Source organism: Prionailurus viverrinus, chromosome E3, assembly GCF_022837055.1.
Source record: "Prionailurus viverrinus isolate Anna chromosome E3, UM_Priviv_1.0, whole genome shotgun sequence".
Lineage (NCBI taxonomy): Eukaryota > Metazoa > Chordata > Mammalia > Carnivora > Felidae > Prionailurus > Prionailurus viverrinus.
Window position 1 is genome coordinate 9,741,567 of NC_062576.1, and position 15,522 is coordinate 9,757,088.

The 15,522-nt window shown below is 47.7% G+C and overlaps 1 protein-coding gene across 3 annotated transcripts in view; it reads right to left on the bottom strand.

Annotated features, from left to right (window-relative positions):
- Positions 1–15,060, bottom strand: part of LOC125154020 (NADPH--cytochrome P450 reductase) — a 63,513-nt gene extending 48,453 nt beyond the window's left edge. The window contains exon 1 of one of the 3 annotated variants that reach the window (XM_047837651.1): positions 14,949–15,060. The gene's annotated coding sequence lies outside the window, so the exon portion shown is untranslated. Of the gene's footprint in view, positions 1–4,286; positions 4,298–14,272; positions 14,289–14,948 lie in introns of those variants that run through there. The other 2 variants (XM_047837656.1, XM_047837653.1) reach the window with 2 other exon arrangements.
- Positions 15,061–15,522: the final 462 nt, after the last annotated feature.

The following is a 15,522-nucleotide window of genomic DNA, read 5'->3' on the forward strand; positions in this document are numbered from 1 at the left end:
CAAAAATCCACTGACCACATACACATGAATTAAGTTCTAGATTTCAATTCTATTCCATTGACCTATAGGTCTGTCCTTATAATGGCACCACACTGCCTTAATGACTATAGCTTTGTGGGGAGTTTTAAAATCAGGAGGTAGGAATCCTCCCACTTTGTTCTTCATTTTCAAGACGGTTTGGCTATTTGAAGTTCTCTGCAATGCCACAGGAATTTTAGGATCAGCTTTTCCATTTCTGCGTAAAAAGCCACTGGGATTTTGATGGACCGCACTGAACCCGTGTGCTGTTTTGGGGGTGATGCTACGTTAACAATATGAAGACTTCCAGTCTGTGAACACAAAATGTCTTCCCACTGTCTTCATTTTCTTCCAGCAACATTCTGTAGTTTCCAGGGGAAAACCCTTCCACCTCCTTGTTTAAATGCATCTCTAAGTAGTTTATTCTTTTTGATGCTGTTGTAAATGGAGTTGTTTTCTCAATTTCTTCTTTGGATTGTTAACAGCTAGAGGAGTACTGGGTTTTTAACAGTAGAATAAATAAATATCCATGAGTCTATCCTGATATAAATAATCGAATAGTCAAACAAATAAATAAACGGACAAAGCTCCTCCTCACAGAATTCCAACTAATAAATGTAGGAGGGAAGAGGGAAACAGAAAATCAGCATCAGATCCACAGTAAGTACTACTGCAGATAAGACCTACCACTGCATGTGCTAAAATTAGTGGGCAAAAGTCCCTGGAGAAGCAGGATTTGCACAGTCTCAAAGTTACCACTCCCCAGATACTCATTAACTACAAAGGGTAAAGCAGCAACTTTACGGAGGAGAAGCCCTGCAGACACAAACCCAACCAGGAGATCAAGGCACAGATCACTGGTAACGAACCCCTTTCAACAGTGTACTCAGAAGGGCACACACCACCTTTGTGGTATTCTTGCCTCCCTCCCTCCAAGCGTGAGAAACCACTGGTCAAACCTAAAGTGGGGTGTGTTCTAGAAGATAATGGACTGGTACTCTCTCAAAATAGTGAGGTTAGGACAGGTGAAGGGACTGTCCCAGATGGGAAGGGGTGAAGGAGACATGACAACTAAGTGCCAGGCAGGATGTCAGACAGGATCCTAGAACAGAGGGAGGACTTTGGTGGAAAAACTGATCGATTTCAAATAAGGGATGTTGTGTAGTCCGGGGCTGGCAAATCATGGTCAAGCACTGGCCCCACTGGCTGACTCCTTTTGAAAATCAGGTTTCATGGCACAAGAACAGACACTCAGATCAATGGAACAGAATAGAGAACCCAGAAATGGACCCACAAACAGATGGCCAACTCATCTTTGACAAAGCAGGAAAGAACATCCAATGGAAGAAAGACAGTTTCTTCAGCAAGTGGTGCTGGGAAAACTAGACAGCGACATGCAGAAGAATGAACCTGGACCACTTTCTTACACCAGACACAAAAATAAACTCAAAATGGATGAAAGACCTCAATGTAAGACAGGAAGCCATCAAAATCCTTAAGGAGAAAGCAGGCAAAACCCTCTTTGATCTTGGCCACAGCAACTTCTTACTCAACACGTCTCTGGAGGCAAGGGAAACAAAAGCAAAATGAACTACTGAGACCTTATCAAAATAAAAAGCTTCTGCACAGCAAAGGAAACAATCAGCAAAACTAAAAGGCAACCGACAGAATGGGAGAAGATATTTGCAAATAACATATCAGATAAAGGGTTAGTATCCAAAATCTATAAAGAACTTCTCAAACTCAACACCCAAAAAACACATAATTCAGTGAAGAAATGGGCAAAAGACATGAGTAGACACTTCTGCAAAGAAGACATCCAGATGCCCAACCGACACATGAAAAAATGCTCCACATCACTCATCATCAGGGAAATACAAATCAAAACCACAACGAGATACCACCTCACACTTGTCAGAATGGCTAACATGAACAACTCAGGCAACAACAGATGTTGGCGAGGATGTGGAGAAAGAGGGTCTCTTTTGCATTGTTGGTGGGAATGCAAGCTGGTGCAGCCACGCTGGAAAACAGCATGGAGGTTCCTCAAAAAACTAAAAATAGAACTACCCTATGACCTAACAATTGCACTACTAGGCATTTATCCACAGGATACAGGTGTGCTGTTTCGGGACACAGGCACCCCCATGTTTATAGCAGCACTATCAACAATAGCCAAAGTATGGAAAGAGCCCAAATGCCCATCGATGGATGAATGGATAAAGAAGATGTGGTCTATATATACAATGGAGTATTACTCGGGGATCAAAAAGAATGAAATCTTGCCATTTGCAACTACGTGGATGAAACTGGAGGGTATTATGCTAAGTGAAATTAGTCAGAAAGACAAAAATCATATGACTTCACTCATATGAGGACTTTAAGAGGCAAAACAGATGAACATAAGGGAAGGGAAACAAAAATAATATAAAAACAGGGAGGGGGACAAAACAGAAGAGACTCATAAATATGGAGAACAAACTGAGGGTTACTGGAGGGGTTGTGGGAGGGGGGATGGGCTAAATGGGGAAGGGACACTAAGGAATCTACTCCTGAAATCACTGTTGCACTGTATGCTAATTTGGATGTAAATTAAAAAAAAAATAAAAGACATAAAAATAAATTAATTAAAAAAAAAAAGAAGTCATTCGAACACAGTCATGCTCATTCATACCCAGATGACCTACTACAGCTTGCTAAAACACCAGAGTCGGGGAGTTGTGATGGAGACCTTACAACCCACAAAGCCTAAAGTATTTCCTTTCTGGCCCCGAACTTTCAGGAAAAGTTTGCCAGCCTTCCGTTAATAGTTAATGATATTGTACCAATGTTAATTTCTTATTCTCGGTAACTGTATTATAATTTCATAAGATGTTAGCGTCAGGGGAAGGTGGGTGAGAAATAAAAGGAATCTTGTTTTGTACTGTTTTTGTAACTTTTTGATAAGTCCAAAATTGGTGGGAAATAAAAAGTGTAAAAGAAATAATCCAGTGGCATCCTTATTCCAAGGTCTTCCCATCAGCTTCCCAACATCTTACACACTGTTTGCTGCCTCTTTTTGCTTCACTGTTCTCCCTACTAAGAATGTTCTTCCCTTTCTGTCTGCGGCTATCAAAGCTGTGTCTTCAAGGATGAACTCAAGCGCCACTTCCTCCATAAAATCTGCCCTCCTTCCTACCCATGCTCAGTGACGCCATGAAGCCGCACCTTGTAAGAGAGTTCCTTACTTCCACATCTACGTCTCCTACCTGGTCATGAACAACTTAGGGTCAAGAATTATGGCTTATTCATCTCTGTAGTCCTCCAGCCAAGTGCTGAATCAATGTCTGATGACCTGGATTCCTCATGAACCCCAAGAGACAAGGGTTGGCGCCCTTGGGTCTCAAAAAACAAATCGTCAGAATTGCAGGAGAGAGAAAGGCCCGTGGAGTCCTACTGAGTGCCAAGTGCAGGGCCCGCGCACTAAGCAGGAGGCAGGCAATGGGAACTCACACTGACTCAACAGCTACTATGTGCCAAACACAAGGTCAGGCACTTCATAAGAGCTCTTCCTTTAAATTCTTATGATAAACCTGTTTCACCCATTTTACAGACACAGATTCAAAGACCCAAGGGCCGAGCAAATTACTGGCGGTCCCACAGCCAGCAATCCAGAGGGACAGTGAAGGGCCTGAGACCTTCTCTGTCACTGCTTGTTACAACCCTTGCTATGCTACCCACAGACAAGAACCACGTTCTCCTAGAGACTAGGAAAACAAAGTCCTTTGGGGCCGTGCTGTCACTTGGGGTACCAGGTTGCATGAGAGGCTCCTGAGGCTGACGGTTTCATGCTCCTCTGACAGATGCTTCCAGGAGAGCTGCCGCGTACTTGGCCACAGCAAGCTGCGGGGACACACCTGGGTTATGAATGCCACTGCTTCACTGCATCTGCAGCGGCTTCCTGCTAGAGAAGATGTGCACCACATCACACAGCGCACCTGGACGAGGGAAATGAGGACATTTCTCCAGGCCACCCTACGAGGAAAAGGTGTCCTCCCCTGACACTGACATACCCCCAGGCGGCTTAACGCCTAACATTATGCAATGTCTAGTGGAAGCAAGCTAGGTGACCACTAGGTTCTTGGTCTCCATAAGGGGACTCAGTAGTTCAAGCAGCTTTTTCCCTGTGACTCCACGACCTCGCCATATAAATTCCATGTTGCTATGGTGGGGAGAAGACTGTGCGAGGGGTCAGCCCCAGCTCTTAAATGCTGCCGGCTGGAAGTGACACACATCACCGGCTCTCAAGGGGGCTAAGAAACGTGGGGAAGCACAGAAATACACAGCGAGCAGTGAATGTGTGTGCCGCAGGTGTACGGAACCTGCTAGAGGGCACGGGCTGCCAGTGGCAGAGCCAGAGGGAGTCCAGCTACTCAAGGACTCATGGCCTCTTAATTTTAAAATGGAGCTCTCGGGGCGCCTAGGTGGCTCGGCTGGTTAAGCATCCGACTCTTGATTTCAGCTCAGGTCATGATCTTGCAGTTCGTGGGTTCGAGCCCTGCGCTGGGCTCTGCACTTACATCACAGAGCCTGCCTGGGCTTCTATCTCTCCCTCTCTCTCTCTCTCTCTCAAAATAAATAAATATACTTTAAAAAATGGAGATCTGGGGCGCCTGGGTGGCGCAGTCAGTTAAGCGTCCGACTTCAGCCAGGTCACGATCTCGCGGTCCGGGAGTTCGAGCCCCGCGTCGGGCTCTGGGCTGATGGCTCGGAGCCTGGAGCCTGTTTCCGATTCTGTGTCTCCCTCTCTCTCTGCCCCTCCCCCGTTCATGCTCTGTCTCTCTCTGTCCCAAAAAAAAAAAAAAAAAAAAAAAAATGGAGATCTAATTCACATATCATAAAATGCATCGTTTCAAAGTATGCAACTCAGTGGTTTTCAGAATATTCACCCACTGTGCAGTCACCACTGTTGCTTAATTCACAAGCATTTCCATCACCCCCAAAAGAAGTATTCTACCCATCAGTAGTCACTCCCCATTCCCGATTTGTCTTCCCCCCCCCTTTCTCTAGACATCAGGGAACTCTGGACAAACTTAAAGAGCCTCTAGCAGTCACACACACCATCCTTAATCCTGGGTCCCCCCACTGCCATCATTTTGTTTTCCTCATCTATTTATTTTTTTTCCTAAACAAATACTGATTGCAAAAATTAACATGTATTAAGCACCTGTAAGATGACATTCTATTATTTCATTTCATCCTTACAATAACCCTCTGAGGCACAGGAGCAGTAGTTACCACACAGGCTAAAGTACCTCGTCCAAAGGCAGGGAAAGGATAAGTGGTAGGACCAGGATTCAAACCCAGACCAGCTGGCATCACAGCCACCCTCTCCATTTATTTGCCTTTCAAAACCTTCTCAGAGCAGGGCAGAGTTATTGATGCTTCCATCAATGCTTCACTGAATGAGAGTTCATTGTGCAGTTACCATCCTGGCTGTACTGACAGGTGAAAGCATTGCTCAAAACTAAACCATCCCTGGAGACACACAGAGGCTGGTGTCTGGCTGGAGCTACCTCGCATCTCTGTGCCCCCAGTGCTCAGGAGGCCTGGCATAACGTGAGGCTCAGAATACGCTGCTACACGACTGAAGCGACAAAATCTCCTGGGCCAGGCTCGCCACTCCACACCCGATGGCCCAGCCTGTTGGCCCTTCAGCCAGGAGCACTGGAACGGAATCAGAACTGCTTTCTGACAAATCTCAGCTCTGCCCATGGTCACTCAGGGGGCATGAAGCCAAGCCAGGCCTTTCAACTTCCACAGCAGCATGGCAGGACACTGCACGTGGGAGGTGCCAAGCCCCTCAGGGCCTCCACTTTGGCCTGCCTGCCTCCTGCTTCTGGCAAAGGGACTCTCCACACTCACTGTCCTGGATTCTACTGCTTTCCCCATGACACCGAGCCTTCTCTTGCTCCCACCCCCCAAAGATCTGCCCTTGCAGGAGTATAACAGAGACTGAAGTTCTCTGCCTTTACCCAAGCGGGTCCCAGGAAGGGCTCCCTGTGGGCCATGCTCCTCTGTTCCATGGAACGCTCCCTCTGCCCAGGCCTGAGCCGCCTTCATCCCGTCGGTCGTGTCCACACATGGGTGCAGTCCCAGCACCTCTAACGGGGCCTGGTACTCACAAGTGCTCTACCAACACCTGCTGGATACAGAACCCGCTCCGCTGCCTTATTCAGTGAGCCTCAGATGAAGGCCCAGGGAAAGGGCTTCTTGTATTAAACTGGCCCACTTCCTTTTTTCAGTAATGCTTGCTGTTCGTTCCCATCCTTCTCTGGCTTGCCTTCTAGGAAGTGCTGAGCTGAGTGTTTTTGTGCTTAACCCAATAGCTTCCCTTGACCGCCTTCTGGTGCAATTACCTGCCTCCCAGTGTACTTCTCTCAATGACTAGACTCTCGGCTTTTAGTTGTCTCCTTGGTTTGGGGTTTGGCTGAGGGGAGGATTGGCCTTGGAACTCAACTAACTTAAAACCCAGCTGAGACATGAAAGAACATGGGCCTTGCAGGCAGACAGACCGTGGTTCAGATACGCCACCTACACACGGTGGGACCCTAGGCACTCTTGTCACTCAGCCTCAGTCCCCTCACTGACCATCCTCACGGTGTTAGGATGATTACATGAGATATAAAATACCCAGCACAGGACCTGACATGCAACAGACACTCAAAGGTTACACCATACTGGATCTTAGCCAAAAGGCCGAGAAGCAATCAAAGGTTACACTAGAACCCTCTTTTCACTTCAGAATTTTTTAAATAAACACATTTATTCATGTTTTTGACATGCAGACCAAATCCAGAAATATCTAGGAAGACCTAGAATATTACAGGGAAGGTACCCAAGTTCCTTCTCTTTTTCAATTATAAAATGATTAATTATTAAAAAAAATTTTTTTTTAATGTTTATTTCTGAGACAGAGAGAGACAGAGCATGAGTGAGGTAGGGGCAGAGAAGAGAGGGAGACACAGAATCCGAAGCAGGCTCCAGGCTCTGAACTGTCAGCACAAAGCCCAACGCAGGGCCCGAACTCCCAAACCGCAAGATCACGACCTGAGCTGAAGTCGGTCACTCAACCGACTGAGCCACCCAGGCGCCCCTAAAATGATTAATCATTGAATTACTGAATGAACGACTAATTGCAGGAGGAACTTGAAACATTTAAATCTTCATACCTAGATGGGAAACTAAAATCCTCCAAAAGGTTCATATTGCATCTTAGAATAATCTCAAAAAATACAGATCAGACCCAACATTGGCATCTGGGCTCAATCAAAATGTAGGAGGAAGCTTAGCAGGAAAATAGGGAGAAAGGGGCCATAATCATTCATTCACCCATTCATTCCTCTTCAGTTGGTATTCAGCAAGAGTGCCTGCCTTACATGGCACTGTACCACACACTGGCTGAGTCTCATGCCAATGATGGGGAGGTTCCCTGTTCTTACTGAATTCACGTTCTAGTCCAACTGCCATTAGGGAGAGAGAGAGAAGCCACTGCCATTAGGGAGAGAGAGAGAAGTAGGCTCTCCTTTTATTACAAGCCACTTCCATATCCTTTACAGGGGTAAAAGGAAAAAAAAAGAGGAAAAAGGAAAAAACACCAAACAATTATATCAGTGAGAGCGACTATGAGTTTTTGAGCAAAGGGGGGGTGATAAAAGGGGGGCCTGGAGGGAGTGCTTGGGTGGCTCAGTCAGTTAAGCATCCGACTCTTGATTTCGGCTCCCGTCGTGATCTCACGGTTCTCGAGATCGAGCCCTGTGTCGGGCTCTGTAGTGACAGTGCGGAGCCTGCTTGGGGGCTCTCCCTTTCTCTCTGCCCAGCTTGCACACATGCACTTTCTCTCTCTCAAAATAAACAAACAAACAAACAAACAAACAAACAAACAATTTCAAAAAAAAAAAAAAAGCAGGGCTTGGAGATCAACCAGCATGGATAGATCTTGAGAAGTGCTAGGGAGGAGTGGGAAGGAATTATGGATTCAGGGGGGCCAATTAGGGGCGACTGCAGCAGGAAATGAAGGAGTTGCGATAAGACCACAGCAGGGGAGAGAGAGTCAAAGACTAAAAACAGACAGGACTGCATGGTGGTGGAAACCGAGAATGAAGAGGAAGGCAGGAACTGGGTGAGGTCACTAACAGGGAGAGAGACCTTGCTGGTGGGGTTTCAGGCAGGTGGAGGGAGCTTTTCCATCTCTGTTGCCATGCTACATACACGACCTTTTAGAGTTTGCAAATCACATTACATAAAGGACGGCGCTCAACCTATCCACATGACACTGTGTGGTTTCTTAAACAATCACAAAGGTTCTGAAACCCTTAACTGAAACCAACGATGCTCTTCACAAGACTACAAATCCCAGCCAGGAAACCTGCTGATGTTTGGAATGAGTCCCAACCCAAACCCCACCCACAGAAGCAGCTGAGCCCAATTGGCTAACACATTCCATCCCTGTTTGCAGTGTTGAAAACCGACCCCAAGTGACCTACAGATACAGTCAACGCCTCTGGATTCAGAGGTGAGCATAAGTTCATGTGTTCCAACACTGCCCTCAAACCTTTGTACAGACCCAGCCTACCCAATGCAGTGAGGTGGTATGCCAGCGAGGATCAAAGTATCACAAGGTCACAGTGCTGTTACGTGAGCACCAAAGGAACAGATCATACAGAAGGGAGGCAGGGGGTGGGAGGGCACCGGAAAAGGCACTGAAGATTAAATGAGGGGAGATTAAAAAAAAAAAATGACTAAACATAGTTCATAAATTTCACCTAGAAGCAAATTATGTAAATCCCACATCAGAGGGCACCTCAGAGCCTGAAGCCTGCTTTGGATTCTGTGTCTCCCTCTCTCTCTGACCCTCCCCTGATCATTCTTTCTCTCTCTCTCTCTCTCTCTCTCTCTCAAAAACACATAAAGATGAAAGAATCCAATTCCCTGAGAAACAGTCCATGGCTGATGATACCACCATTTGGCCCATCATTATATTCTAGTTTAGCCTTGAAACGGATTAGTTTCGGGGTGCCTGGGTGGCTCAGTCGGTTAAGCGGCCGACTTCGGCCCAGGTCATGATCTCGCGGCCCGTGAGTTCGAGCCCCGCGTCGGGCTCTGTGCTGACAGCTCAGAGCCTGGAGCCTGTTTCAGATTCTGTGTCTCCCTCTGTCTCTGACCCTCCCCCGTTCATGCTCTGTCTCTCTCTGTCTCAAAAATAAATAAACGTTAAAAAAAAAAATTAAAAAAAAAAAAAAAAGAAACTGATTAGTTTCTGGGAGGTGCGTGTCCAGTCCTCTGAGCCATGTGCAGGTGCTGTGCAAAGATCAGAATCCCTCCCCCTCCAGCACCCCAATCAAAGGAGATTTCCCCCCTCCACAGTCACCTTTTTACAAGTGAAAGAAAGCCCCCGCATCAGCAGTTTTCTCCACAAGACACCCACAAGGACCAGGTCCCCGAGATGCTTTGTTCACAATATACTCCAGTGTCAACCGAGTGGCCACACCAACCAGCATCAGGCATAACAGGCTGATGAATTTGGTGCCAGTGGACCCGACCCACAGGAGCCACCAGCCTTCTAAGAGCCACAGTCTGCCTCATGGGACTCCTCCACCACCTTCACACACACACACACACACCCCCTGACAGGTACACGACTAATGTGAACACCTCACCCGGGGAGGGGGTTGGGAAAGGAATAACGCTTTCAGGATGTAAAAGACTAAAACAGTAGGGTACAGATTTAAGCGGAGTAAGATTCCCAAATGAGCAATTCACCCAGAAGGGAGGATATTGGCAGTGAGAGGGTCTGAAAACCCACTACAATACGCTGCTCTGTCCTAGTCACATCATCCACCTAGTTCAAAGCCTTCCCATCACTTAGCATGGACCACAAGACCCCTTCAGATAAGCCCCAGATTGCTTTCAAGCCTCAGGCAACCTCTACCCTACACCCCCTGGGGGAAGTGTGCCTTCATGGGTTCAGTGAAATCCCACCTACCCTCCAAGACCCAAATTAAATGTCACCTCTTCTGTGGAGCCTTGCATGACCCCTATATAAAAGCAGCTCACCCTGAGTGTTCCCCAGCACATGCTGGGCTCAGCACCGAGAATAAGCATCTCACACGCTCTATCTCCAGAACGAACTCAACACATTCTGCCGTAATTGCTTGCTTTATGTTTGCTCTCCTCCCTGACAGAATTCTCAAGCGCCTGCACCAGGCTCTAAACAGACTCTTAGAACCTGAGGGCCAAATACGTGTTTTTTAAGCATCATTCCACAGGGATGGAAACACTGCCAAGAATGGGGAGAATTAACCGCTGGAAAATAAACACCTTTTGAACTGTTCCAGGAGGCAGGGGGAGTGTGGATTCTTTCTCCCACTTCATGGCTGAACCAAATAAGGCTTGGAGCAAGCCAACACCTGTATAAGCTGGTATGCTACCTCTGACCCAGGAGCTTCTCCCACCTGCCAGGGGAGTCTAAATCTCTATCGAATGCCAGACAACAGAACTACACAGAAAAAGAAGCTTTGTTCTGTAGCCTATATGATGATGATGATGATGATGATGATGATAATGGACAGGCATTGTCTCTCTATATATAAGATACTAATTTCATTTATGTTTCTTACACTATAACATACAGTGAGACGTATTAAAACATACTGAGGGGCACCTGGCTGGCTCAGTAGAAAGGATATGTAACTCTTGATCTCAACGGGTGTGAGTTTCAGCCATGTCAGGGGTAGAATTTACTTAAAAAAAAAATATATATATATATATATATATATATTTTTTTTTTTTAATTAAAAAAGAAAAGACAGACATACTTACTGGTGTCTTGGTATTGGAAGTGGGGAGGAACAATCATATTCTTGAACAACTACATGGATTATGTGATTTCCCTTCCACCCAAAAAAAAAAAAAAATCCTGTACAGTCAGAAAATGAGATAACACAGCACAAAAGGAGAGCGAAGGTTCTGGAGGCAGAGGGGTCCTGGTGAGGCCTCAGCTTCACCCTCAGCCTTGAGCAAATGACTGCATCTCTGAGATGGCCTCCCCCGCTGTGAGGTGGTCATGAACACACTAGCCTTTTGGGGTCATCGGAAGAACTTAAAAATACACACACACGCACACAATATTGGGTGTGTGCATGCACACACGTGTGCATACATAATACAAACTTAACACAGAGTCTGGCACAAATTCTCCTGAAATAAAAACACTCTTTGCCATTAGCATTGCATTGTCATGACTGACCTGAGAATTCTGAATTTAAAAATGCTGAGTCTCTGGAGCATAATAAGGTACTGTTTTTGGAGGGGAGTTTAATACCAATTGACATTTAAAGTCACACCATTTCTATAAACACACACACACACACACTCCTTTGTATTATTTTTCTCGATAAAGAAAATGTCGCAGTGGAAGGCTATGAAGGACATTCACAGTCTATATTGCATATTTCTGTAATAGTCTTTTTTAAATAAAAAAGCACTTCCTTTTTTGGTAAGCAGAAAAAATACATTTTTTATAAAAAGTCATTTCTCCATTTCACTTTTTTTCTGATTTTCATTTTTAAGTGAATCTGCTATGTAATAAAAAGTTAAATCCCAAATTAGGTATCATTTGATAAACCATTATGTTGTTTGCCCCCCATAAGAGGTCAGACTCATGGGGGGTTTGTCTGTTTTGTCATAGCCAAACCTTCGATACCTAAGTAGTGCCTGGTATATGGTATTCAGTATCTGTTAAATAATACATTTAAAAGCTCATAAACATTGTTCCAGCTCTTCTAATTCTAAGAATTCATACTACAAAAATATTTGCCCGATGGCACAAAGATAAAGAACAAAGGCTGCCGCAGAATTCACAATAGCAAAAAGCTGCAAAAAATACATTTTTTCCCAATAATTCTGGTTACTGGAATATTCTGTCATTTTAAAAAAGACTGAGGTAGATCTTTACAAAGTGATAGAGACGTCATGGTAAGGAATAAAAAGCAAGCCTCAAAACAGTATGACTGTTTAACAGTATGACTCTGTATTTAAAATTTAAAATAATAAGGGGTTCCTGAGTGGCTCAGTCGGTTAAGTGTGTGATTTGGGCTCAGGTCATGATCTCACAGCTTGTGAGTTCGAGCCCCGTGTCAGGCTCTGTGCGGACAGCTCAGAGCCTGGGGCCTGCTTCGGATTCTGTGTCCCTCCCTCTCTCTGCCCCTCCCCCACTTGTGTTCTCTCTTTCTCTCTCTCTCTCAAAAATAAACAATCATTTAAAAAAAAAATTAAATAGTAAAAATAAATAGTAAAAGATTTCTGTCGTTTTAAGTAAAACAAAGTTAGATAATAAGTGTCTTTATATGTGAAGGAAAATATCTGGAGAACACGTATTATACCACCAGTGGTGATTTTTTTGTCTCAGTGTAAGGCTATGAGGGATGTTCACTGGATACACTGTGTATTTCTATAATTTTAATAATGAGCACTTAATAGTTTTGTAAACAGAAAAAAATACATTTTTATAAAAACAGTCATTTCTCCATCTCATTTTTTTCTGATTTTAATTTTTTTTGTTAAGTTTATTTATTTATTTTGAGAGAAAGAGAGTGCAAGCATGAGCAGGGAAGGGGCAGAGGGGGAGGGGGTGGGAGAGAGAGAATCCTAAGCAGTCTCTGCGCTTGGGCTCAAACCCACAAACCGCAAGATCATGACCTGAGCCAAAATCCAGTCAGATGCATAACCAACTGAGCCACCCAGGCACCCCTCTGATTTTAATTTTCAAATGAATCCGACATAGAAGTTAAATCCCAAAGCATTAAATTGAGGGCCCACAGGCCCGATGTGGTTTGCCAAAAGGCACACGGTGCTAGCGCCATAGCTGGAAGGCACGTTCCATGACCCCCAGCCCTGTGCTTTGCTCCTTCCTAAGGCACAAGGAAGCAGAGATGTTGCAGGGGCAGCTGGGATCTCTGGAACCACGGAAGGTCATACAGCTACAGAAGCTTCCATCAGGGGGAAAATTTTTTGTTTAAAAGCTAAACTCTTCTTAACCTGAAACGCTCCATAGGTTTAGCAAATAAATGTTCTAGATTTGCCAAGCAGTCCCGATTCCAAATACTCTCCTGAGCACAGGTGGACTTCTGTAACTCAGCTCCTGACTTTCAAGGGGTTAAGGAAGAACCAACTCAGAGACGCTGGCAGGTCCCAAAATGTTAGGTTTGTCAGGCAACCAGCCAAACCCATGGCCTTTCACAAACTCACACCACCCAGAAGTATTCACCTGCCTTACTCACGTCGGCTTCAGTCAATGCTCTTCCCAGGTGCTGAGGCACATCCTTGGGGTTCTCTCTGTCTCAAACCTACTTGCTGTTTTCCCCCAAGTGCGAGCCACAAAGAATCTGGGACAGTTAAGACCCCTCTGCAGTTTTCAACACCCCAACACAACTGAAGGCTAATATTCCATTCTCTGAAACGCAGCCCTGTTTTTTGGACACTCGAGACAATGATGAAGCTATCTGCCCGATGAAACAGTTTCTCATCTCAGCTGGTACACAAACCAGGAGAAACGCAAGGACTGTCCATTCTCTCAAAAAAGGAAAGAAGACCTCCGCAGAGGGCCCCCGAGAAAAGAACGCGTTCCCTTCTGGGTTCACTGCTCTACCAACTAGGACTCACAACCACCCAAAGGGGAGCCATCGGCATAGGCAGAACTTGCGAGGAGTTGGAATCAATGTCTCCTCCCCAAACGAGAGGGCCCGAGGAGTAACAGCGCAGTCAGGACACTGGATCCCAGAGGGTTAGTTAACTGATCTGCTCACACGGAAGGTCACCGTTCTCAGTGGCACCCTCCAAGACTTTTTTGATGCTCAGAACCTCAACCCTGTGTGGGTGGCAGACGGGGCTGTGTCAGTAGCTGCACTCCCGAGGAGGCAACAAAGGCTCCAAGAAGTTAAGGGTCCTGCCAAGGTGCCAAGATTCAAATCCAGAACTGCCCACTCCAGCCCCATCTCCCTGGATGCTAGAGCTCTAGAATCCCAGCCCAGCCAAATTCAGAGGAAAGGCTGTGTTTTGTGGGTCTGAGAGAAGGGGCGGCCACCTTCACTGAAAGGGACCCAAACTCTTCCGTACTGGTCATCAGCTTACACAATGGGCTTGAGAAATGTAAGCAAAATGTCGAGGTCAAGTTCCCTGCAGCCCCCTCATCTCCCAGGAGACCTTGACCTCTTACCCAATTCCTCCCACGAGCTAAGGGGGTCACGACTAACTAGCAGACCCCGGCAACGATGTGTCGCAGCGGCCGCCAAGGCACCTGCCCTGGAGGGGGCATTGCCCCCCAGGGATGCCCTTGCCCGCACCCCGTGCGATTCTCAGTAAAGGAAGGGCTGGCAGGCTCCCCTGAGCCCTCAACTGAGTCCACCTGATGCTGTAGGGTCGGATTCGGGTTCCAGTCGCATTCACAGAGCATCTCCTACGTGAGTTACCGCAATAACTTGGCCTTCTCCTGAGGCCCATTGTACAGATGGGGAAACTGAGCCTCAGAGGGGAAAAGCGGCTTGGCCGAGGGTGGCGGAGCGGAGATTGCAGCTCAAGCCCTCTGACACCGAGGCTCGGCCCTCGGCGGAAGGGCCCGTCGGGCGCCCTCGGCCGTGAAAACCACGACCCTCAAGCCTCCGCGAGAGGTCAGCGCGAGGGGAAAGGCCGCCCCTGGAAGAGCCCAGGGTGGGAGCCGCGCTTTCCGTGAGAGCGCCAGTTGAGACACGCAGCGACCCGGCCCGAGAGCCCGCCCCAGCGCCGAGGGCTCGGGCAGCTGAAGCGGCCGAAAGCGGTCGGGCCCAGGAGCGCCGACACCCAGAGCCCCGGCGCCCTGACCTCTCAACCCCACACCCACGAAAGCACGCACTCACCGCGGGCGGCCCGGCAACACTGTGGCCACCTGAGCAGGACGCAGGCCCGCACCACTGAGGTGCTACCACAGCCCGCGCCGGCCGCGGGGGTGGAGGCGTGGCCTTCGGGACTCCGCCCCGCCCCACCGAGCCGCGCGCGCGCGCTGTCAGAGCCGGGCTCCTCCGCCCACGCTCCCCCCCCCCCCGCAAATCCGAGCTGTTGGTACGGTCCGGCCCGGCCGCGCCCCCTTAGCGGTCCCGCCCCGCCGCCGGGCCAGAGAGCCTGGCGCGGGGCTCTCCTGGCGGCGGGCGTCTCAGTGCTCGTCACGCTACCGGTACCCGGTACCCGGGTGGGCTGCCCCGCTTCGTGGGTCACCGCGGGGCCGTGGCTGTGCGCCGAGATTGTCTGGCCTGCTGCTGCCGGCTGCCGCTTGCGGGTGTTCGCGCTTCCTCTCCTCCGCGGCCCAGTTCCCTAACCCAGTTCGCGGAGGGCCGGGACGGGAATGCGGGCCCGCTTGGGGTAGGGGACGGGAAGTGAACAGACTGGGGGCGAGCACTGGACCGCGGAGGCGGAGAGGAGGCAGAGGGAGCTTCT